At 37.0% G+C, this 25,209-nt stretch overlaps 1 protein-coding gene across 2 annotated transcripts in view; it reads left to right on the forward strand.

The window, feature by feature from the left end:
* LOC150108820 (actin-1-like) overlaps nucleotides 1–25,209 on the forward strand; it is a 379,189-nt gene that overhangs the window by 47,544 nt on the left and 306,436 nt on the right. The window lies entirely within an intron of this gene.

The raw sequence follows: 25,209 nt of genomic DNA on the forward strand, positions 1-25,209 counted from the left end.
AACTTGCTAATAGATTCTTTCTCATTACACCCAATTCTCCATTTACATGGTAGATTGGTTCCAGAAGAAACCAAACCGTGTAAAAAACGAATACAGTGCATATGAAAAAATAGAAGAATGGGTGCAGATGTGAAAACCCGGTACGAACAATAAGTTATTTTTAAACAAAATATATAAAAATCATTGAAGAAAACTATTTAATTTTAATGGAATGTTTTTTTTTTTTGAATTTTAAATATTCAAAGTATATACATATGTATCTTTCCTAAAGAATACAGTGTGTCACTAATAAAGCAGAAATTCGAAAATGCTCAAATACCCCGCGCATATCGCCGTCATTTTCTGACAGTAGCCGCATTCTTTTGTGTGAGACTGAAATTAACTCAATTCCATCACTTGAAATACTTTGGCCTTCTTGTTCATACTGCAATGTCGAAACGTTTTCTTCAGTAAAAAGAACTAAATTAGCACTAATTTCCAATAATCCTGAAGGTTTATTTTTTTTACCACGAACTCTGTAATTAATCGTTAAGAACCTGTTTTGACTACATCTTTGTATAATTCTTCATATCGCACCATACATCAGTTCACGTTTAAACTGTTTCAGTATTTGGATCATGTATAAGAAAATGACTTTGCCATTTGAAGCCTTTCTTTAATTTCTCCTGCAGTGAGTGGAATCTATTCATCATTATCATCACTTTTTTCTTTTTCATCGAGATTTTCAAGGGCAGCTTCTATTATTTCGTCATCACTAACAGCATTGTCAACCATCAATTCTTCAATACCCGCAGACGGAAAATCACCAAATCCTTCTCTGCCAACTGCATATGCTAATTTGATGATATTGGGATATTCAGTTGTATGCAAAGGTACGGGATCTTTCTTTTTCACACATTCTGGCCAAGTAGCTTTCCAGCATGCATTTAAAGTTGATGGTTTCAATTCTGATAACGCCAACTTAGCAAGTTTGATGCAATCCAAAAATAGAAAATTTCTTCCACGCATCAGTAACTGTCAGTAAATTATCCTTATCTAATTTATCCAAAATGTATTGGAATGTTCTTATGTAGTAAGTTTTGAAAGTAGCGATCACACCCTGGTCTAGTGGTTGTGTTAGGTTGCAGAAAACAAAATTCCACATTCGGGTGTTCTAAAACAGGATGGCCAGGCACATTGTCTATAATCAATAAAACTTAAGTCCAGATTTTTTTTTTTTTCATCAAATAGTGTTTAACTTTTGGAACAAAACAGTGATGGAATCATTCATTAAACATTTATTTTGTAACCCAACCTTTTTTGTTTGCCTTCCAGTGCACTGGTAACGTGTTAAAAATCCACACCTTTCATTGTATGGGATTGATTGAGTAATGGTTTTAAACATTTCGATTTGTAAACAAGAAATGATTGTTTAGCAAACAGATTAACTCCTTCCAAGCAGCTTTGTGGGCCTCCGGTAACGGACTAACTTCGAGGAATCAGCAGAGCACCCTTCTGCTTCCAGGAACCAACATCAAGTGAATACAATGGGTCATCTGTCGGCTTAACTTCGGGGAATCGTAATTAAAAAAATAGATTTTTATTTTTTATTTATTTATTTTATTTTATTTTATTTATTTTTATTTTTATTTTTTTTTGTTGCCACAATTGTCTACATTCTGTAGCGTAGAGTAATCCTGATATTTAAAACATCGAGGGGACTCCACAAAATTCAAGTTTAAGTACATACCTACCCATTCTAGGAAAGGATTAATTATAATGGAAATGCCTTTTTTAACAGAGCTGAATTCAAACAAATTTTAAAAATATGAGCTGAGTAAAATCAAATTATGCAGCGTAAAAACAGAATTGCTTCCGTTTTCTAAACAGTGTTATTTCGAAATCGTGTAAAAAGAGAATTAGCTGCACTTGTGCTATCGATCTTATAACCTCTCTTGGGGGGGGAGTCCCAAACTGGGACACGTCCCCCTTGGGGGACGTAGGTTTTGTTGAGGGGGCCGTGAAATAATGAAAACAAATTTAAAATGTTTTAAGACTAAATATATTTTTTTATTTTAAAAGAAACGTATTTAACTTTTATTTATTTCTTTTTTTTTTTTATATTTTAATGGAAAAATTCACACATTGATATTGGTTCACAAACTTTGCTTCCTGGGTATTTCGGCGCTTAATGAATATTAGTAAATATTGCTTATTCGTATGTTTCATTTCAAAGCAGTGGTCAATTGTATTTACTTCGAATGCTCTCCAGGGAAGGGAAGCTACAAATCTTCCTGTCCCTTTCATCACGTATTCGTAATAAGGGACTGTTGATATTGACTTTATATACATATCAAAACTCGTTTTATATTATCACTGTCATTCGAGCTAGTTTTCTGTTACCAATAAAAGTTTTGCATATACTTCACACATGAAAAAAAGCTTAAACAAGTTCATGTGGGGAGATAGTAACTGCTTGCAGTGCTAACAGCCACTATACTGCAGAGGCAATAAAAACAAGTACTTTTATTATGCCAGTGAATAAGGTATGAGTAGTCTGTGTAATATATTTCTCAACAAATAGTGCAGTTAGAGACAACTGGGATAAAAACACTAATTAATGAATCACATGTCCCCTCATACAGAGACTATGCTGTATAGACTGAAACAAAACCATATGTTGCATGGGCAAACATAGTATCTAATTAAAAACTATTGTTATTAATTAGATGTGTGCGAGTTCGATTTCCTAAGGCAGCAATAAAATTCAATGGAACGTGTTAAAATTCGTAAAAGTGTTAAAACTAAGTAGTGTATATATATATATATATATATATATATATATATATATATAATGAATGTTATGGCAGTTTCACATATGGAATTCGGTTGAAGAGAGTTAGCATTTCAACTCAATTGTCAGCTATGCTTTTATCTTTCGGTTGCGCGAACTTTTGTTAATACCGTACCAATCATATGCACGTTTTAATAACCTGCCTTTGCTGTTTGTTTCGCGTTAGGCTTAATTACCGTAAAGGGAGAAAAGTCACAAAAGAGAAAAATGTTCCTGGTCCCAGGATTCATTTATTCAGGTAATATTCACTAATTTTATGTTATCAGTTTGTGGTGTGCCAATATCGGTAAGTGGTGATATTATTTTATCTATTCTACGTTAAAAAATTTAACCCTGAGATGGATAAGTGGCTGATAAAAAAAAAAAAATAATAAAAAAAAAACCGCAAACAATCACAAGAAGCAGAAACAGACTCAAAAAAAGGACAGTATTTCATATTTTACCAGAACGGCCCGCATCGTCTTCAGAACCAAACGGTAAGAAGCAAAAAACGTAATATATGCATTTGATTTTTGCAATATTCGCTGTGTATGTTTTGTATTGAATATAAATAGAATAAATATTATAATAATATATCTCTCTATTACGATTTTCTTTCGAGGGGGAGCCGTGAAATATTTTAATTTTTGCAAAGGGGACTTGACATCCAGAAGTTTGGGAAGCACTGCCTTAGTGTGTGTGTGTGTGTGTGTGTGTGTGTGTGTGTATATTCGAAGGTTTAAAGTTAAGGCCGATTGCAGAGAATACATGCAGTGGAAACAACTGCAAAGGAGTGAAGTGATAACAGGTAGCTCATTAATCAGTGTTCTGTACTGTCAAAAAAAAAAAAAATGAAGAAACAGGAGCATCATTCCGCATGTGAAAATAGTATTTATTGGCTGGACTGATTGGCGAATCTGTAATTTGAAATCTGAGGAGGCGATCCGTTGATCGCCTTCTCAGAATTCAAAATGGGGGAGGGGAAGAGATTGGATTCATCACAAGAATAAATCATCTCTTGTCTTTTGAAGATTTGGAGAGTGTCAATGGAGCCTCCGTAGCTCGGTGAGTATAGACGAAGCTCTTGGATCGGAAAGACTGGGGTTCGATTGATGTCAGTGACTTGAGCAGTGGCGGCCGGTGAAATTTTAAGTGGGGGTGCTGCCTATACAAAATAAAAAAAAATTTCCTAATTAGTATCCAATTTATTAATTAATAAATCTGTTAAATGTGTAGATTTATTAATAAATTTGTTACTAATTAGGAAAACAAGATTTTTTATTTTTCTCTTTTATTGGCATCATCCTCACTTAAAATTTCACCGGCCGCCAACCTTTATCTGGTCTCTTTCGACTAAAGGTGAATTAACTGATCCCATACAGAGTAAGGGGTTTTTTCACCCAGAAATCTGGTTTTTCTTCCCCCAGAATAGGCAAACCGGCCCCGTGAACACACATGGATTACGTCATGAATACGTCCCAGCCATATTTCGGTCCTGAGCCCGGATAAAAATTGGGGGGGGGGGGGACAATGGTGAACTATCCTGTAAAAAATCTCACCAGGAATACTTTGTGGGCAATGCTTATGAAGTTACCTACGATCGGAAACGACTGAAAGGGAAAATCAAATTAGACTAAACCGGTAAAATACCCTCCTCTTGATGTCGTCCAAATCTCTAAACATCAGATTTCCATTGAATTGAATAGTTTTGGGAGAATGCATTTTTGAAGTTATAGAAATTTTGTGTAATAAAATTTGTGCAATAAGAAACAATTTCGGAAAAAAATTAAGAAACAAAAAAATAGCGCATTCGCATCAAAAGCTGCTGCTCTTTTACTGAGATGTCAGACAAAGTCGCGATAGAAAGGTAAAAATAGGTGAACGAAAATAGTACTAGTATTAGTTGCATAGTATGATGGTGGATCTTTATTCTTAAGAAACCTAGCAGTCCAGTTTAGGAGGAGGGGAAAATGATGGATACATAGTTAATAAGTCTTTATGTTAAATCCCAACAAAATGCCTTCCTTTCAAGAGCAAATGCTCTAGTTTTTCGTAGTTTTGTCAGAGGATGAGTCTCAATAGATCACAGTATGGTGGCTGCTCTTTTAAGTACGACACCCAGACCAGAACCCAGGTCGTCTGCAGACGATTTGGTGCCCGTACATCACACCTGAATAATGCAGCGTAGAAAGCAGTAGTGGAGTAGTCTCAGCAGCTGACTTGATGCTTCCGTTCTATTCGCCTCATCACCAGAGCGATCACACCGTAACAGTACGAAAGCAACTCCCACTAGCGCTACCTTTCAAGGAGCCAGGCGAACGATATCGTTGCAATGGCTAGAGGGGATTCTGACTTACCAGCGTTCCAGTCAACATCCCACATCGAGAAACTAAAGACGTTCACTTCATGCATCTACCACAGTACTTGCCACTACTTATTAATTCTACACAACTGAATTGAGTTTAATGCCAGATTGATGGTAACACTGCTAATGCCTCGTCAGGGCCAGCCATGAATTTGACCAGTCGAACTTTATTCGAGTTTTGCCCATTAATCCCAATAAACTTCCTTCACTAAACCTATCTACGAATTGCCGCCATACCGCCACACCTGTGCATGCACCGGAATTTCCTCACGAACACATCTCCCGAGGCTACTTATGCAACTAGCCATCGATAGATCGATGGTGCATCCCGTCAAGGCTCAAGAGTCAAGATAAAGATTCCCAACAATTACTGTGCTGAGGCAGGGTGTTAGAGATTAAATGGCGTACACCACCTGATTCTAGCCATGTCATGGCTAGTGAAGAATTTCCCATCTTTCTAAGAGTAGCATTCGGCATTGAGGCGTGCTGGATCTGGCCTTCTGTACAGGATTTTTCTTGTGCTATTTCACGCTCCTTCCGAATTTTCTCAATTGAGATATTTACTAAGAAAAACTGGCTAACTTATTCAAACTGTAGAACCAGAGCTCTGTCCAACGTCAATACGGGGGAACCACCTCAATGAGTCATGTTTACTCCTGCCGTATACTCGCAAGTAGTAGGGTAGGCACGTTGAACCAGATCAAGATAAGGAATCGTGACGTGATTGGTTGATAAGATGATGACGTCATTGTGTGTGTGACTTCATGAGTTTTGAATGTTTGGAATTTCCCTGGGAGTAGATGTGTCAGTGACGTTAGTTCTTGTTTTGGTTTGCGTATGGAATTGTGGATGATGGTAGAAATAAGAAACTCATCGTGATTGGTGGGCCAATTTAAACCAAATAGGGGTAGGGTGAATGGGGAAGCGACGTTAATGTGTGTTGTTATCAGATGTAAAAAAAAGTGACGTTATTGTTTTGAATGGAAAAGGTTAAAGATAAGGATTCGAGGTGTGATTGGTGGGACACTTTAAACCAAACAGGGGTAGGGTGAAAGGGGGAAGTGACGTCAGTGTCGTAGATGTGTGTTATGAGATGTAGACAAGTAAATGGTTTGCATATGGCATTATGGGTGATGGATAGGGATAAGATAGTTTGGAATGTGTTTGGAAATTTCTGGGGAACATATTTCTCTGTGACATCACGTGGAGTTTTGGTTTGCCTGTGGAAATGTGGGCGATTTTTAGAGATAGCATACCTTATAAATTCCCACGGTGACTACCATGCGTCATTGTCATCAAGGTTTGTCTTTGGTTGTTTACAGATGGCAGTACTAATTTTCCAATACAGTTTGGGGTATTTCTTTCCTCTTAAGGACTACAGGAATTGTTAGAGTCGTGATGGCGACAGCCTTTAGACATTTCTGAATAATTGTATGCTGATGTCACTCAACCACAAATATTTGATGTGAAAAGTCGCTAATGTATCTCATGGTGATACTCTAATGTATGTACGTTATGATTATGAAAAAAATTCTTATGAAAAAAAAAGACTATTCAGTATTAGAATTGCGCTTACCAAACATATGTTCACCGTCATTGAAATTAAAAATATCACATGCTATGTTTAAGTTAAACAAAACAGATTAACTTGCTTTTCAGAATGGGGCATCTTGGAACTAGCTAGCTAGGTTCTGAAAACCATATTTATTCCAAATTATTGATTTTAACATATATTCACAGCACGAAAACACACAAAACATGAGTTGAAAGAACGATATTTCTGTAAATAACTAGAAAATCTAGTTGACTGCTTTCTTTGGATTTCCGTCCGTTTGGTAGTCTGCATTAATTATTTCCCATAGTTGGTCATGCTATGTTTTCCCAAGCTTGGTGGGAAAGTCCAAACCCCGTTTTTTTATGGTACTTGTTGTTTCCTGTTTGAAATTCAGGGTACTGTTAGAGTATGGAAAAACAGTTTGAAAATACTTCAAACTGTTTTCAGAAGTCTCTTTTAGAGAATAAATAAATGTTACTCATAAAGTGTTTTTGCAATATCGACACTTCGCAATGCTTTCACTAACACAATTTTACTAAATATCCATCTTCAATATATTTTCCCAATCACTAGCAAAAAAAAAAAAAAAAAAAAAAAAATATGCCAGGTGATCCCGAAGGTACAGAAAAAGTAAAAATTCAATAATTCAAAAAGTATAGACAGTAGGATTTCAAAGGGATTTGACTAAGGACCGTGAAGTACCTAAATTTCAGATGTAGTGAATACTGAAGTTAAACTTTCAGCATTTAACGTTTATTACTGAAGTTAAACAGGAACTGAAACCGTAGCACGATGTGGTTTTCACAGAAAGACTTGGGATTTTTTTTCATCATCATCATCATCATCAAATTCCTGCCATGTACCCTCAAGGGGTGTACAGGATATGACAGTACTACATGAAAAAATTACATCATTACTAACTTCCTATCTACAATTTTCCTCCAAATCAGTCTGTTACTTGTCAAGACTCCAACATTATCAGATCTTATATTTCTATCGTCTAAGGCACTTTGTACCGTATCAATCCACCTATATCTTGGTCTTCCTCTGGGTCGTTTTCCTGCCAACCTGGCAGAGAACACTTGTTTTGCTAATCTTTCCTCTCCCATTCTATTTAAGTGACCATACCATCTGAGATTAGCTCTGCTAACGCATTCCTGGATGCTGACAATGTCAAGTTCTTTCCTAATATCCTCATTTTTAATATGATATTGCCATTGATGCCATCTGTTCACGCCTCTAATCTTTCTCAGGACTCTCATATCTGCGGTCTCTAGTCTTTGGTCAAGTGTTTTACTTCTGACCCAGCTCTCAGATCCATAAGTTAAAATTGGTTTGAACACAGTTTTGTATACAGCTAATTTAGTGTTCCGACTAATTTCTTTCTTATTCCATATGAATTTATTCAATTGACTTCCCACGATACCAGCTTTGCTGATTCTGTTGTCTATTTCTATATTTAGTTTACCATCTTCAGTAAAAATTGTGCCCAAGTAGCTAAAATGTTTTACTTGTTCCACAGGTTCTCCATTCACAACAAAGTTGACATTTTCAATGATTCTGCCTATTTTCATTGTCTTTGTCTTTTTATTGCAAACCTTCATACTATATCTATTACAACAGCTATTCAATTTAGTCAGAGAATCTTGCAGACTTGTAGCGGATTTATTTAGAAGTATAACATCATCCGCATAAAGCAAAGAGCTGACATTAACATCTCCAATTTTGATATCATTTTTAATACCACTTTCCTTCATAATGTGATCCATATAGATAATGAATAACAGAGGGGATAATGTACATCCTTGTCTCACACCAGATTTAACATTAAACCATCTTCCTGTACTTCCTTCAATTCTAACTGCTGACTCACAACTCAAATACAGACTAAGTATTGCTTGATATAATGCCCCATTGACACCATATAACTGCAGCGTATTGAATAGCTTCTCTCTTGGCACCTTGTCATATGCCTTTTCCAAATCAACAAAACTTAAATACAGATCTTTGTTATATTCCCATGCTTTCTCGACTATTTGTCGTAAAGTGAAGATCTGATCCTGACAGCCTCTATTTGGCCTGAATCCAGCTTGTTCTTCACCAAGCTTTTCTTCCACAATTCTTCTCAACTGTTTCTCAAGTATACTTGCATAGATCTTGCCAGGAACACTCAGTAGGGAAATACCTCTGTAATTCTCACATTCAGTTTTATTTCCCTTTTTATATATGGGTACTATGAGAGCTCTACTCCAATCATCAGGAATTCGTCCCTCTGTCCAGGCTTTCTGAACTATGCAGTGCAGCCACTGTAAGACTCTTATACCACCATACTTCAGCATTTCTGGTCGAATATCATCTACTCCTCCTGCCTTTCCACATTTCAAGCCTTTGCTGGCTTTTTCTACTTCAAGTATGGATATGTATTCCTGACTGCATGCCTGGTCAGTGTTTTTTATCACTGTGCTGTCATCACTGCTTGTTTCATTTAGCAGTTTTTCAAAGTAATTACTCCATACTTCAAGGATATCTTTTTCTCCTGTTTTCATTTCACCTTTATCATCTCTAATTCCTTTTACAGCACTCTTTCCTCCATTCCTAAGCTTCTTCAACAACCTCCAGAATATTTTGCCACCTTCTTGATATTTATTTTCTATATTCTTGCCAAAGTCCTCCCATGACTTTTGTTTAGCTAGTTTTACACACTGTTTAGCTTTCTTACATTTGTCTCTGTATTCTGTAAGAGTAAAAGCTGACTTATTTGCCAGGAACTTTTGATATGCTTTCTTCTTTTCCTTCACTGCCTCTTTAACTTCCTGTGTCCACCAGGGAGTTCTGATTTTTTTATCTTTGCACACAACCTCACCACATGCCTCTCTGGCAGAATCAATCAATGTTTCCTTCAGAGTTTGCCACTGAATCTCCAAGGTTTGATTCCTGTTCTCAAACTCAAACTTTTTTTAATAATGAAAATTTTTATTGCCAGAATAGTTACATTTATCACCGATAGGTGGCGCTGTAGTTTTCCTGGAGCTGCTACCTGTCACTATTTAAACCGTGAGGTACGTAAATTTCAGATGTAGTGAATACTGAAGTTGAACTTTCAGCATGTAACATTTATTACTGAAGTTAAACGTTCTACCAAGGTGAGGCATGTTATCGTTATGATATAAAGCACTTTTAGTTAAGATGTATTATCAGAACTCCGATTATGCAAGTGTCGCTTTGTGCACCTATCGTTCGATGCGGGGTATTAGAAATGGAAAGGGACCGATATCTTGTTCCTCACTGATAGCTATGATGAAAAGGTTTGAGGACACTGACAGTTTGGAAGCACGTGCAAGAAGCGGGAGACCCAAGAAAACTATTGCATGAGACCGACACACACACACTCGGCAGCTTTTGCACACAGAGAATGCAGTGCACGTGAAATTTCAAGACGAACTGGCATTTCGTACGGGACTGTGTGGCGATCACTCGGGATCATCCTCAAGAGGTATCCTAACAAATCCAACACGTACAGGAACTGAAACCAACCGATTTCGAGAGACGTCATGAATTTGCAAATTGGGCTTTTCAACAGATGGGAAAACAATGCGGACTGGTTGTCAAAGGTCCTGTGGACTGACGAGGCACACGTTTCGCTTAATGCATGTGTAAATGCACACAACTGCTGCATCTGGGCGAGAGAGAACCCACACGCGATTGTGGAAACCCCTTTGCATCAGCTAAAGGTAACAGTATGGGGTGGGTTCACTGCGTCATTAATAATAGGTCCCTTTTTCTTTAGGAAGTCCACAGCAGTACATTTCGAACTGTTTCTGTCACATGCAAGCGTTATGTAGCACTTTTAAGAGACAGTATCATTCCCTCCTTGCAAGAGAGGCAAGCGCTCCATAGTGTAACATTCATGCAGGATGGAGCACCTCCACACATCACAGATCCTGTCCAGCACCTGCTGCGATCCTCATTTGGCGATGACCGTGTCCTCAGTCGCTCTTTCTTGCACGAATGGCCACCAAGATCTCCAGACCTTACACCTTGTGACTTTCGGTTATGGGGCTACTTGAAGTCATAGGTGTACAGAGGTTGGCCGATGTCATTGGCTTTGTTGAAAGAAGCTATTCACCACCATGTGACAGGAATTACAGCTGAAACCCTCTTCGATGCTGTGCAGGGTCTCGTGCCACGTCTAACGTCCATTCTCATGAATGACTGCTGTCACATTGAACATTTGTAAACTGTGCTGCGCCACTGCACAAAGAACTGACACAAGTGAAGCGCCACCTGTCGATGGCAAATGTAACTATTCTGGTAATAAAATTTTTCCTTATTAAAAAAAATCCCATCTCTTTCTGTACATTTCTATGAAAACAGCATCGTTCTACTGTCTATGCTTTTCGAATTATTGAATTTTTACTTTTCCTGTTACTTTTGGATCACTGAGTATATATATATATATATATATATATATATAATGACTTATGGGAATTCACATAACACGAAACAGATTGAAATATTTTCATGAAGATGATTTTTAATTTTCCATTGCAAATACCAACTTATAACCTTATACAAAATTCGCTAATGTAGTCACTAAAAAACTCAACTAATGGTAATATTTTCAATGACATTGCCATGTTAAAAAAGATTAACTTACATTTTCTCCAAAACAACTCATCTTGAAACTATGAACTTCTTACTGCATATAGATATTCAAAACACTTGAAAGACAGCGGGAATATCCGAACCCGTTACTGTCTCTTTATAAAAAAATCGGAACCAATGGAAAACCAATAACAAGAACACATCACATTGAATAACTTAGTTCTCATCGAGCACATGAGGTCAAATTGTTAACCTTTGGTACCCAACACTAGTGTAAACAATTTGATATCACCTCGAAAACATTTAGTCACATCAGAAATCGTGAGTAACATACAACCCTGGGAAAATTTTTACCTTTGAAGAATACCGAAATATATCTGTGAAAGGAAGTGATTATTTATTTACAATTGTCTAAACTAAAGTTCCCACACAAAAGAGGGCAAAAACCAAATGAGGATAAATGAGTCAGTCATCTTCGAGATAAATGAACATCAGTGCAAATGCCCCAGTCAGAAAATTTCACAAGTAGGTTCAACAAAAAAGCAAAGAGAAATGACACAGTTTAAGATAACACATATGAAAATCTAAGTGTAGGGGAAAAGTAATTTACATAATTTATTTATTGATTAGAATTATATGTATTGGTTTTAAAAAAAAAAAATGTGTGAAGTAGTGTTTTGTGTATCCTGCAAACTTAAAAAAAAAAAAAAAAAAAAACTCATTTCACTTGTCAGAATTCTGTACTCTAACATTACCCTGAATTACAAACAGGAAATAACAAGTACCCTATAAAAAAAACGGGCTTTAGACTCTCCCACCAAGCTTGGGAAAACATAGCATGACCAACTATGGGAAGTAATTAATGCAGACTACCAAACGGACGGAAATCCAAAGAAAGTAGTCAACTAGATTTTCTAGATATTTACAGAAATATCGTTCTTTCAGCTCATATGTTTTCGTGCTGTGAATATATGTTAAAATCAACAATTTGGAATAAATATTGTTTTCAGAACCTAGCTAGCTAGTTCCAAGATGCTCCATTCTGAAAAGTAAGTTAATCTGTTTTGTTTAACTTAGACATAGCATGTGATATTTGTAATTTCAATGACCAGTGATATGTTTGAGCGCAATTCTAATACTGAAGAGTCTTTTTTTTTCATAAGAATAATCATAGGGTATATACATTAGAGTATCACCATGGGATACATTAGTGACTTCATGTCTAATTTTTGTGGTTGAGTGACATCAGCATATAATTTTTCAGAAATGTCTAAAGGCTTCTGCCATCACAACTCTAAGAATTCCTGTAGTCTTTAAGAGGAAAGAAATACCACAAACTGTATTGGAAAATTAGTACTGCCATCTGTAGTGACACATGTTAGTTACCGTGGGAATCTACAAGATATGTTATCTCTAAAAATCGCCCACATTTCCATATGCAAACAAAACCACCATGTGATGTCACAGAGAAATATGTTCTCCAGAAATTTCCAAATGCATTCCAAACTCTATCTTATCACTACCCATCACCCATAATGCCATACGCAAGCCATTTACTTATCTACATCTCATAACACACACATCCAAGACAGTGACGTCACTCCCCCATTCACCCTACCCCTGTTTGGTTTAAAGTGTCCCACCAATTACACCACGAATCCGTATCCACTAATATATCTTACTTTTCCATTCAAAACAATAACGTCACTTATTTACAACTATCAAATGACGTCACTTATCTACATCTCATAACAAACATCGAAGACACTGACGTTGCTTCCCCCATTCACCCTACCCCTGTTTCATTTAAACTGCCCCACCAATCTCTGACACTAATCCTTATCTCTAACCTTTTACATTCAAAACAACGCCACTTATTTACAACTAACAAAGACGTCACTTGTTTACGTCTGATAGCAACACACATTGACGTTACTTCCCCATTCACCCTACCCCTATTTGGTTTAAACTGTCCCACCAATCACGACACGAGTCCTTATCTCTACAATCACCCACAATTCCATATGCGAACCAAAACACAAGAACTGACGTCACTGACACATCTGCCCAGGGAAATTCCAAATTCATGACGTCACACAATGACGTCATCTTATCCAATCACTTCACGATTCCTTATCTTATATTGATCTGGTTCAAAGTGCCTACCCTACTACTCTCGCAATCTCGATTGATATTCTTTCAATTTAAACATTCAGATCACTAGCAACAAAACTCATTGGCAGAGACATTTGAAAGCTAATAAAATTGCTTTGTTTTAATTACACAGTCGAATTTTTCCTGTCCATGCGAGATCTGAGTCCGCTGTTAGTTGCCTGTCGAAATGGTTGCTCAAGGCAGGCCATTCGCCATGCTGTGCAGCTGAGGTATTCCACGAGAAGGTACCGACGCTGGTATGGGATCAACCGTTCCATCACTGGACAGTTTTGCCCACTCCAAGTGCAATACCACACCTGCTTCGGATCGCAGCCTAGCCGTCCCAGCTCTCAGAACCAATCCTTGTGCAGAGGTTATTGTTCAGTCTTGCCGACTTCCATATGTTCATTACTCTATCGACCGAGACTGTTCCTACTGCGAATATGGATGCGGTCCAGCAGGAAAATCAGTCTCTATCGGATTTTTAAAGGCCGCTTGAGACACCGCAGGAGGCGCGGAGTTTTACGGGAATAGTATTTCTATCTCCTGGCGAATCGATTCCAGGGAACTAAACGCTTGAAATTGAAAACACGACTCTCACTGGGACTGCCATCGATTTCGGTCGCTTTACCACCCTTAGCCCTAGAGGGGCTGATCTGTGTGTCCAGGTTCGGGAATATTAACCCAATTCCTTTTGGTGTATTGGCAGGACCAGCTCATTTTTCTCGCAACGTCCCGCTTCGGAATGGATTTCTCATACCTTAGGACTGACTGCCCATGTGCAACTGATGTTCACATAGGAACAGTTCTCCACCTCAGTCTTTGTTTCTCACTGGAGTATTTGCTACTAGCACCAACTGTAACTCCAGGCAGGCTTACGCTCGTCACCTTCCACGCACTTCGTTGCGACACTCATACTCACTACCGCATAAAAGTCAAGCTTATCTGCAACAGCTGCTGGGTATGAACTCGACGCAGGAGCACCATCCATTTTCAGGGCTAGTTGCTTCGGAGTTTTCATAGCATTTTTTCCAAACGTAAGTACCATAAGCAAGAAGATCGACATTTGCAGAATGATAAATGACGGTTGTTTATTCGTTGAGCGATTTCTAGGTACCACAGGAGTTGGGAGTTGCTTTAGAAACAGTTGGAAGTGAAAGATACGGGACGAAAGTTCGAGTTTAAGCTTTATCACGAGCTGAAGCAATCGTGCGATGCAAAGTTTCCTGGTTTGGGACCATTTCAGAAAGAGTTTTTGATCGTTTGGTTACCGTTATTTTGAGCTTCGGTATAAATATAGAAAAGGGATGGAGATCGAAAACCAGTTGATAATCCTGATTCTTCCTTTGATCATCTTTGGAGCACATATCGAAATGAGGTGCACATAAGGAAGGAATTCAAAGTCGAACAGAAATAAATGCTTCTTTATCTTAAAAATTTGTTAAATGACAGAAACAGATCCACCAATTAAATGACGCGTAAGGGTTAAAAAGAAATGGTTATTTAGCAGTCATTAAAGATGTGAGGAAGAAATTATCACTAGACTGTTACAGAATTGTATAGAGGCATTTCTCAAAACAATTTGTCAACATTCCCATGACAATTTGCCTTGAATGTTGGTAATAACAATTCCCTTCACACTTTAACCTGCTCGATTTGACAATTTCTCGTTTTTTACCTTATTTGTCCTAGACCACGAAGAAACTACAGTTAGCTCCCATTAAAAGACTTCAACAGCAGTTTAAACCACTGTTACATAATAGCTCACATTATAATGCATGGTATTATATACAACCGAGAAGGAATTGTGCATTATGGGATACAAAAAAACTTAATGTGAAACAAGTTGCTTCGTGTTTCTTATTTACTACCTCGCACAAGCACTGGTGTGTTAAGGTTTTTGTACCTCTCGTCTGGAATAAATATATAAATACTCAAATAGCTTAGTTGTGAACATTTCGTTTGCATACTTTTTGCTTATCTCTTCTACCTTTTGGTTCTTCTAATCCGTTTTCCAATTGGCACACTTCTTGTATATCTCTTCATTTCTACTCTTATCGTTTTTTTTTTTTTAATTTTTATTATCCATTATTCTCCCAAGTGTTAACTGTTTTAAATAAGACAAAGTTCCATGATGTTTTATTTAAAACTCTGGAAATCTTGTTTGTGTTAAGTGACTGTTCTTTTCCTTCATTTTTTATTATTACTTCTGAGTTGATCAAAATTGCTAATTAATTTTCACGGCTAATTTCTCCACTACTTTTCTATTCAAGTCATTCTATTCATGAACATGATTTAGTCTACTCATCACAATTGGTATCCTTATTTTTTTGAAATTCCGTTGAAACACTGCTTTCTGTAAATTATCTCGTTTGATAACCATTATTAGCATATGAGAGTATTGCTTCCTCAGTATTTTTAGATCATATTTTGCCTTCATTATTGTAGCATAGCTCTGTTCCATGCTGCACATCTGCAGGGGAACACCAAGGGTATTTTCCGCCTAGGTGCAAACTTTTTTCGGCCGGTCCCTAATACTGTGCATTGTATAATCCAAATTAGATAGGCCGACATTTTATGTAGCTAATATCAATGTTACCGCCCGGGTGCGGTGCACCCCTTGCACCCTCGGGTTGTCGCGGTCCTGTACATCTGATTGCTACATGTTCGTACTGAGTTCATAACATGACTCATTACGTTTTCACTTTTCTTTCTGCATGCTTTCTTCCTGGCTCTTGCTGTAGCATTCTGATATTTTGCCTCTACAGAGTATTTTAAATTTTAAAACGCATCAGACTTCGGTTATGGACGGCAGTAACTTATTTTCAGAATGACTGCAACCATCAGCATCAACTCTTACTTGAAGTGTACTTAACTCACCTAATTACTCAAAATCGAATTTGGAAGTTCGATTTTGAGTAATTCGGTGAGTAAACACCTGATCTTTGTGGGTTGAATTCGATCTGGGAGGAGAAACTGAGCATTTCTTTGATCTGAATTCCACTTAAGATGTTTCTTTGTCAATTTCAAAGGTCAAGTAAGCTTTATCTTCTACTGACGTTTAATTTCGTTTATGTACTCGTAATTTTACTCTTAAATGATAATTCATTTAATAACTTCTTACAGTTAATATCTCTTTCTTTCCTCATGAGTAACTGGTGTTAACGATATACTTTCCTTGAATATATTTATCCTATAAATACCAGTTAAACGGAGATTCACAGGTTTGATTGAATAATATTCAGCTTATTTCAGCGACACTAAATCGATTGCGAGGAGTATTCAGCTGTTTAAGAATGATGCGACGCTGCAGAGAGTTATTAGGAATAACACTGATGTACTTTACTTTTCGACTATTCCGACTTTAAGTCGGAATAGTCGTAAACAATATATCAGACTGTTGCACCAAACCTCCTTGAGGGAATGGGTTCACGAAAATTCTTCGCTAGAAAATTCTTTGTCAGAAAATTCTATACGTTGCACGAATTGATTCTTCACTATATCAATTTTAAGGCTGATATTGAAATTGATACTTATGAAAAATATACAAAAATATTTCAGAAATATAAAAATGTTTTTGTATTTAATTAATTGTTATTTATATTTTTTATAAAGTTTCTGTATAAAGTGATTTGTTTTTGTATTTGACCTAGCGGCGAGTTCTAATTTTTGTTTATATCTTCAAATTGAATCAATTTTTCATACTTGGGTACTTCAAGCTCAAATGGGATATTCACTTTTATAAAACTGGCATAGGGTGGTTGGGAGTAAGCGCACCAAATTTAGGAATGTTTATTTGACCTTTCATTATCTTTCTACACACTTGAAAGGTATTCACCCAGAAAGGATTTTTTTTTACTGAAGTGATTTGGAAAATGAGGTTCCTACAATTATGTAACACGCATATGTTGTGGAACTAACTCGTCTTTTCCTACATATTAAAGAGATTTTGAAGGCTATTTTACAGGGCTAGATGAAGACTGTGTACCTTTTGATTAATTATATTAAAGTGACGATAATATCACATAAATCCTCTAATGATGTAAATCTGCTTAAGACAAAAATTCCCATCTGCGGATGAAATATACTTATTTTATAATTATTATTTCATTAATATTTCACTGAATGCAATTTTAAAATTGATATTTGTCTACTTGACCGATTATGGAAATTATGAAACACTTAATTATTTGACAGGACTTATCCATAATTTTGGTCTTTGAAAATTGTTGATTTCTATTTTTATTTATTTTATTTTTTTTTCTCCCAAATGTACACTGATAAAAAATCACATGTAACCTGATTTTCAAAATGTTCGATTTATTTTATGTTTGCCCTTAAAGGACAAACACACAAAATGTCTATCACACAATCCTTGTCAATCATTTTTATTTCATCAACCATCAGTTATTTGAAATAAACGCTTGAAGGCTTCTAAGTAATTTTTTAATGAAAAATCGCCGATGAATTTTTACAGTTCAAATAGCGAATTACAGTAAAGCAGTTATGATACTCAATTTGATCACTCAATTCTGAGAGATCTAGGCTAGGCTCATCGATTTCTCCACTAACTTATCTCCATGAAGGTTCCCTACTACTAATAATAATCATACTTCACTATATGACTACAATGAATATTGTTTGTGATTAGTATCTAAGTGTAAATTTTTCAAACATTGTTCATTTGTGTTAGCTGAATTTTTATCTTATTAATTATCACTGTCAACGGTATTATCAGGAGTGTCCACATACTACTTTTTCTTCTGAATTCCAAGGATTGAAATTGAAACCTATAATGCATATGCCAGGGTAGTCTAAAAGGTTCTCGGCCTTGACAATAGATGGCAACACTATCGGCATGATTTATTTTTCGAAGTTGGAACATCTGTCATAAGCATCCATGTGAAATTGTAAGTCATTCTATCAAGTAGTTTCTTTTATACAGCTTTCTGAAGCAAAAGTGTTGTCTGCATACTTTTAAATAGATAAAATTGAGTATTGTGCGGTTATAAGTCTTTGTAAATGAAGGTTTAACGCCAAAAGAAATTCATTCGAAGTTCATAAAAGTTTATGGACACACTTTTTCGTTTTCGACAATTAAGAAATGGACTGCCGAGTTTAAACGTGGCCGTACCAGCCTCGAAGATGATCCACGTGAAGGACGTCCAAAAAAAGATTAACAACACCAGAAATCATTGATCAAATGCACGATAAGATATTGGATGACCGATGAGTCAAAGTACGCTAAATTTCCGACACTATAGGCCAGGGTTTTTCAACCTTTCAGACGGTACGGGCCGCATTAAAAATTTCAATGAAGCCCGCAGGCCACTAAGTTACTGCGGTATTTAGAATTGTAAGATGCTTTCCAGATTCACAAGGAACGCTGTGCATTTGACACTTTATAAAATCCTATAAAAATAAACATACTCAGTTCGTAGGTAGGAGTCGGGTTCATGATAAGTAAATACAATCAATACTTGAAAAAAGATAATTTAATGAAGAAAATATTCATTTTTTACAGTGTCAATGGGAAACTTGTCAATGCTTTTCCTTGAACAGCTTGTCGATGTTGGCATCAATATTGGAAGTCCCTATGCGCAGAGTATTCTCGAGATGTTGGTCTGTAATCTGAGTTCGGTTTTGGACTTCACATGCTTCATTCTGGAGAAGAACTGCTCACATGAGTATCTTCTTCCTAACAAAGCGCACATCTTCAAAGCATGCCGGCGAAGATTAGGGAATGCGTCCTCAGAAATGTAGGCTTAGTAAAATCTAAGCAAGGATACACTGAATAATTTTTCTCTCAAAGAAGAGTTGTTTTGGAGTTCAAGCAGCTCCATTTGCACTGAACCTGGCATATCGGCTGCATTGAAAATAAATCTAAAGAAGACTGTTGGTTACGAAAATCACTAAATCTCTCTTCGAAATCACTTCGCAACATGGCTAATGTTGTAGTGTATTCATCAAGAGATGAACAGTTGGACTCAGCAAGAAGCTGAAAATGAAGTTTTTTTTTGGGGGGGGGGGGAGTTGTTCCTCCCAAAGTTTGAGCTTGGCCACAAAAGCTTTGATGTGATCAAACAGAGCGTGCACCAGTTGAACTTTGGATTGTAGCTGCGTATTTAGGACATTCGTATGCAACGAGATGTCGGTCACAAAGGCAAAGTCTGTCAACCACTTTGGATAGTTAATTCCGCAATCGGATTCCCATTGGTTTGCATGAACTGCTGTATTTCGCTCCTTAAGTTAGACTCTTTTAAGAACCTTCTGTCTGCCTAACCAACGCATATCACTATAATAAACCAAATCGCCTTGATCCACTTCGCACTCTTGGGTCAAAAACGCTTGGAATTGACGATGATTCAATCCTCTTGCCCTAATAATGTTGACAAATAACTTGAATGACATTCTCAAATCCAATAATTTTCGCACAAAAATTCTCCTGGTGGATTAAGCAGTGGTAATGGACGAAATCTTTTCCTTGTAAGTTCCGGTTCTTCCCGTAGCAGTGCAACAAACCCTTCGTTCTATCCCACCATAGCAGGGACACCATCAGTTACCACACCCTTGAGGTTGGTTAAGCTGAGGTCGAAACGCTGAAGAGTTTTTTTGGCGGCTTCAAGGATAGCGGTGTCTTTCGTCGTTCCCTTCATAGGTACGAGCGCTAGCAGTTCTTCTATTATAGTGAACTGTTGATCAGTGCCACGGACAAAGATAGCCTGTTGTGCTACATCCTTCACATCTGTGTTCTCATCTAAAGCAAGTGAATATGACGTAAATTCGGACGACCGTTTTTTTAAAGTTCCTTGAATGTCATTGGCAAGTTCTTCGACACGTCGTGCTACAGTTACCCCAGACAAACAAGGTTTTTTAAACACTTCCTTATTATTTGGCCACAGAATATCCCCAGCAGCTATGAGACACTCTTTTACAAATATGCTGTCGAAGAAGGCTTTTGATTTTTTAGCAATTTTTTTCAGCTTACATAACTTTCATTGACTCACGCTTTCTCTCTTCCCTCTGCCTTTTAAACGTACCCTGCTGGCATTTTAAATCAATTTGGAGACGGTTCACTTTGTCCACACAGGTGATCGAAATTGGAAGCATGCTTTGTCTCATAGTGTCGATATATATTGTATTCTTTTGATACTGACTCACGACAAATTAAACGCACTGGCTTATCGTCAATCGGCACAAAAAAAAAAGTAAAAAGTGGTCCAATTTTCATTAAAAAACCAACAATAATGACTTGATTTACGCTTTTTATTCGTAGACGCCATAGTGATGGAAGGTGAACCCAACAAATTATCCAAAATTGCCGTGTAACGGTTATTATCCACTGAATATGTCTCACACTAATGAAAAATGTCTGGCAATATAAAACCACAATAGGCTGTTGCTGACACAACGAACCTGCGTGCGCTTATACATGAATATCACGCTGTTCACTACTGACTGACTGTGGATGAGATCCTTTTGTATTTATATGAATAACGAAGCGTATGGAGAATCTCCGAGATGTATCTGGAAGGCCTAGACAGCGCACTCGAACGAACTACTGCTTCAGCATTGTACCTACGACGTTAGTACTAGTACTTAAGTACCCCTAGATGGTAGATGGCCGATGAAGCATGTCTATTTAATATTTATTTTTTATAGGAGTATCAAATGCACAGCGTTCCTTGTGAATCTGTAAAGAATCTTACAATTCTAAATGCCGCAGTATAGCTTAGTGGCCCGCTGGCTTGATTGAAATAATTTTTTAATTAATCACGTTTTAATGTTCAGTGATTATTTTTTCAAAATGGCCGGAGGGTCACGGCAAAGGGCTCCGCGGAGCTCTTTGAAGACCCTGCTGTGGGCATTTCAAAAGAACGTGTGGGATATATTTTGCATGAAGAATTGCAAATGAAAAAGCTTTGTGCAAGATAGGTGCTGTGCTTGCTCCAGCAGATCAAAAACCACTCGCATGAAAATCTCTGAACAGTGCTTGGAGTGTTTTAACAAGAATAAAACTGATTTTGTGCGTCGATTTATTACTATGGATGAGACACTTGGATTCACCATTACACACAAGAATCCAAACCGCTGTAAAAACAGTGGAGAGAAGCCGTTGTTCAGCGCCAAAGACAAAGTCAGTTCCATCAGCAGGAAAGGTCATGGCATCGGTGTTTTGGGAGGCTAAAGGCATTTTGTTTATTTTGAAAATTATCATGAAAAGTGTAAAACAATAACCAGGGAATATTACTCTGATCTTTTAACCAGGCCAGACGAATAAATTCGTGAGAAAAGACCCTGTTTGCAGAAGAAAAAAAAATCATCTTTAATCAGGACAATGCATCTGCTGACAAAGGTGTTTTGGCAATGGAAGAATTAATGGATCTGCACTATGAATTGTTGGAACATCCATCCTGTTCCCTAGATTTTATCTCCCTCTGACTTTTATTTCTTCTCAAAACTAAAACTCTTCTTCGCTGGTCAGCGTTTTTCTTCGAATCAAGAGGTGATTACAGCTGTAGAGGGGTATTTCTCAGATCTTTCTGAGAACCACTACAGGGACGGGATAATGTCCCTGTAGAAAAAAATAACTACTGAACATTAAAACGTGATTAATAAATGTATTAGTCTTCAGGGAGATTATGTTGAAAAATACAAAGAATTTTGAAATTGTAAATTCGTTTTTTCATTGTTTGGCCGAGAACATTTCAGACGATCCTCGTAATACCTGATGATGAAGGAAGTCTTTGATAATTCGGAAACTGCTGTGTAGAGCCAAAAAATCTTACTTTTCTACAGGCATTTAAAACAAGCTGATGATTTCACATGGAGGTATATGAAAAATGTCTACAATATGTAGTGAATCCCAATTTCTTTTTCCTGCCATTCCACTGATTAGGACACCTAATGCCTGGTTCGCATTTCATGTATTTATTCTTCTGTCTGCTTGTTAACGCGTTCATGCCGGGTTGTCTTTAATAGTGCCCAAAATTCATGAGATACGCCTCCCCCCGCCTTTGTGAATGCATTAATCACAGTAAGTTCACGAGGAACCTTCCCTTACTAACCCATATCGTGAGGAGAACTTCCGTCGGTATAGATCAATGTTATATGGTATTGATATTCTGCAACCACCGAAATTATAGTTTTTCATTTATTCCCGTTAAAGCCTCCCTAATTGTTTCCAGACTTCACGTGATTCCTAAAAGTAAGCACAAGACTAATGCTTCATGAAGAGGACACTTTTCGACTTGTGAACATTGAATCGCATTCACGTTAATAGCCCGGAGTGTTCATTCATAATAAATACACCTTTGAGACCTTTGAAAAGATGTACAGATGACACAGCGGATCAAATTCTTAGCATTCTAGTAGTTTCAAACTGCTGAGAAGGCGAGGCAGGATGACACAGAGGCTGTGTCAACCAATCCAATTGGATGTTGGTATTTGTCATGAGTTGCTGTTTTTGTTCTCTGAGTCTCATTTGTTTTGCATGCGTGAAGTACGTGGTAGACACTGTCGGTGCCAGGTTATTTCGCGCCCTAGGCAAAGTTTACAAGTGCGCTCCTTATTTCACAAGTTGGATATTTTTTAAAATGAAATTTTAAATATAAAAAAAATATTTTGACATGCTTTATTAATAATAAAGTAATATGCAATATGTATAATATATGAAAATCAAAATTTAATTTTTCTTGCCTTCAATTTTGCAAAATTTTGAAAGTTTTGCACCCTAGGCGGTTGCCTAAATGATAACGCCGAAAGTGGTGGTAGACAAGTTTTTAATATGTACATTTCGTTAAATTTATGACTTTTTTTTTTTTCCCAATGGGAAACAGTATTGTAGTCGAAGGAGATCAGCGTCGTTCTCTTCTTTCAAATTTTGCACCTTTGAGTAATTGAAATATACCAATATATAGCATTCTCCAAGTCTAGTCGTTGACTGGGGAACTTTTTCTAAGCTTATTTTCGACCGGTTCACGAGTTCTCGATCTCTGGCACGGGCAAGCGGGATTTTTCATCCCGTAAACTCAAGAAAATCGACGGTAGTACCCACATTATTTCAGACAGTAACATATCCTGTTGGGGTAAGGTACCAAGAGATTTTATAGCATTCTCCTTCATTATTGTTTTCTATTATTAAAAGCAAACACATTGTCTCCCACTCTGCGCAGATTTGGTTACAATTAATTGATAACTTAAAGTATTCAAAGTTATCCCACAATTAATTACATTACACCAATTAAGATGAGAACTAGGTGCTATTTACACCCTTAAAACGTTCATACATCGATAAAACTGCAATCATACAATGAAACACGTGAATTTGTAGAGCAGGTTTAATAAGCCACACCAACCGAAATGGGCAGCGACGACTGTATGGAACCGTAGGGTTTCATTGACCTCAAGCTGTTTCGAACCGTAATTTCAAACTACAACCTGACGCGAACAGAATATGCAAACATTATTCTTTTGCTGAGTTCATAATAGAAATGAACGTATAGTGATATTGAGAAAACCAAGCACAATGTCGTTTCATATTGTGTTATTCTACAGCTTCATAGATGATTCATCATTACATATATCAGGTCAAGAATGCGTTTTCTTGACCAAGAAACATACTGAGAAGGCTCATACATATTCGGAGAGTGATAATTATCACTCTCCGAATATGTATGATATATATGTTTGGCGAATACTTATAAATATTCGCCAAACTGCCAGTCAAACAAATAAATTGGAAGGCAGATATATCGAACTGCACAACAGGAATGTCTGTTTTATCCTCCCTGCACCCAGAGATTATGGTACTCAAATTTGTTAGTGGACTATGGAACAGCATCAGATTGCATTGTTTATTTGATAAGGCCGAATTCATAAGAGATTAGATAAACTACAGTTACGACAACCATTTGCCCTCTCCCAGTAATTCTGAGCATTTTACTTCAAGGAGCTTCCCACATCGCTTTACATTGAACATGTGGCGCGGCATTATCAACGTCCAATTAATTGGATCATTCATTGCAGAGGGATATTTAACAGCAGTCTATTGCCCTGCATTTCTACAGAATGAACTAGCATTTTTTTTTTTTTTTTTTGGAAGGCGTTTCTTGCTGGACAAGATTAAACAAGTAAATGCCAATACATAAATGCAACGCGCTCTACCTCTACGAGATTGGTTAGCATTTACCTGATTAGCTGCAATTTGTCGAAGGTAAAAATCGTATTTGCAACTGAGGTCAACATGCCTGGACATTCTTGACACTATCCCTTGATTTCTGCTTTTAAAGAATCTGTATCATCAGAGATTGAACGGAGGGCGAAGTGTTAGGAAGCACATCATATGACTGTGCTGCTCTAATACAGAGCAATTCATTAAGACATTAAAAGAAATTAATGAACCGTAAGAAACTTTGATTTTGCTCTTCGCAAGTCCCACATGAAAGTATGGCCACCAGCAAGTGTTTTATTTTGAACACAGTGGTGTAGCTAGAGCTTTTGCCGCCCGGGTTAGTCCCTGAGTTTGCCGCCCCTCTCAATAAACACCAAAAATACTACAAAAAGTCAAAATGATGTATAGGGAAATAAATCAGAATACTATGTTTATTTTTGAAGTAAAACTTTAATTCCAACATTCTAAAATGTTATTTTTCTTGCTTTTCCGTTAGCAAAATCGTCGATGACATTGTCGTAGTCTATCAATCAGTTACTGTTCTA

Source organism: Typopeltis vanoorti, chromosome 2, assembly GCF_054136105.1.
Source record: "Typopeltis vanoorti isolate ZY-2024b chromosome 2, IOZ_Tvanoo_1.0, whole genome shotgun sequence".
Taxonomy (NCBI): Eukaryota; Metazoa; Arthropoda; class Arachnida; order Uropygi; family Thelyphonidae; genus Typopeltis; species Typopeltis vanoorti.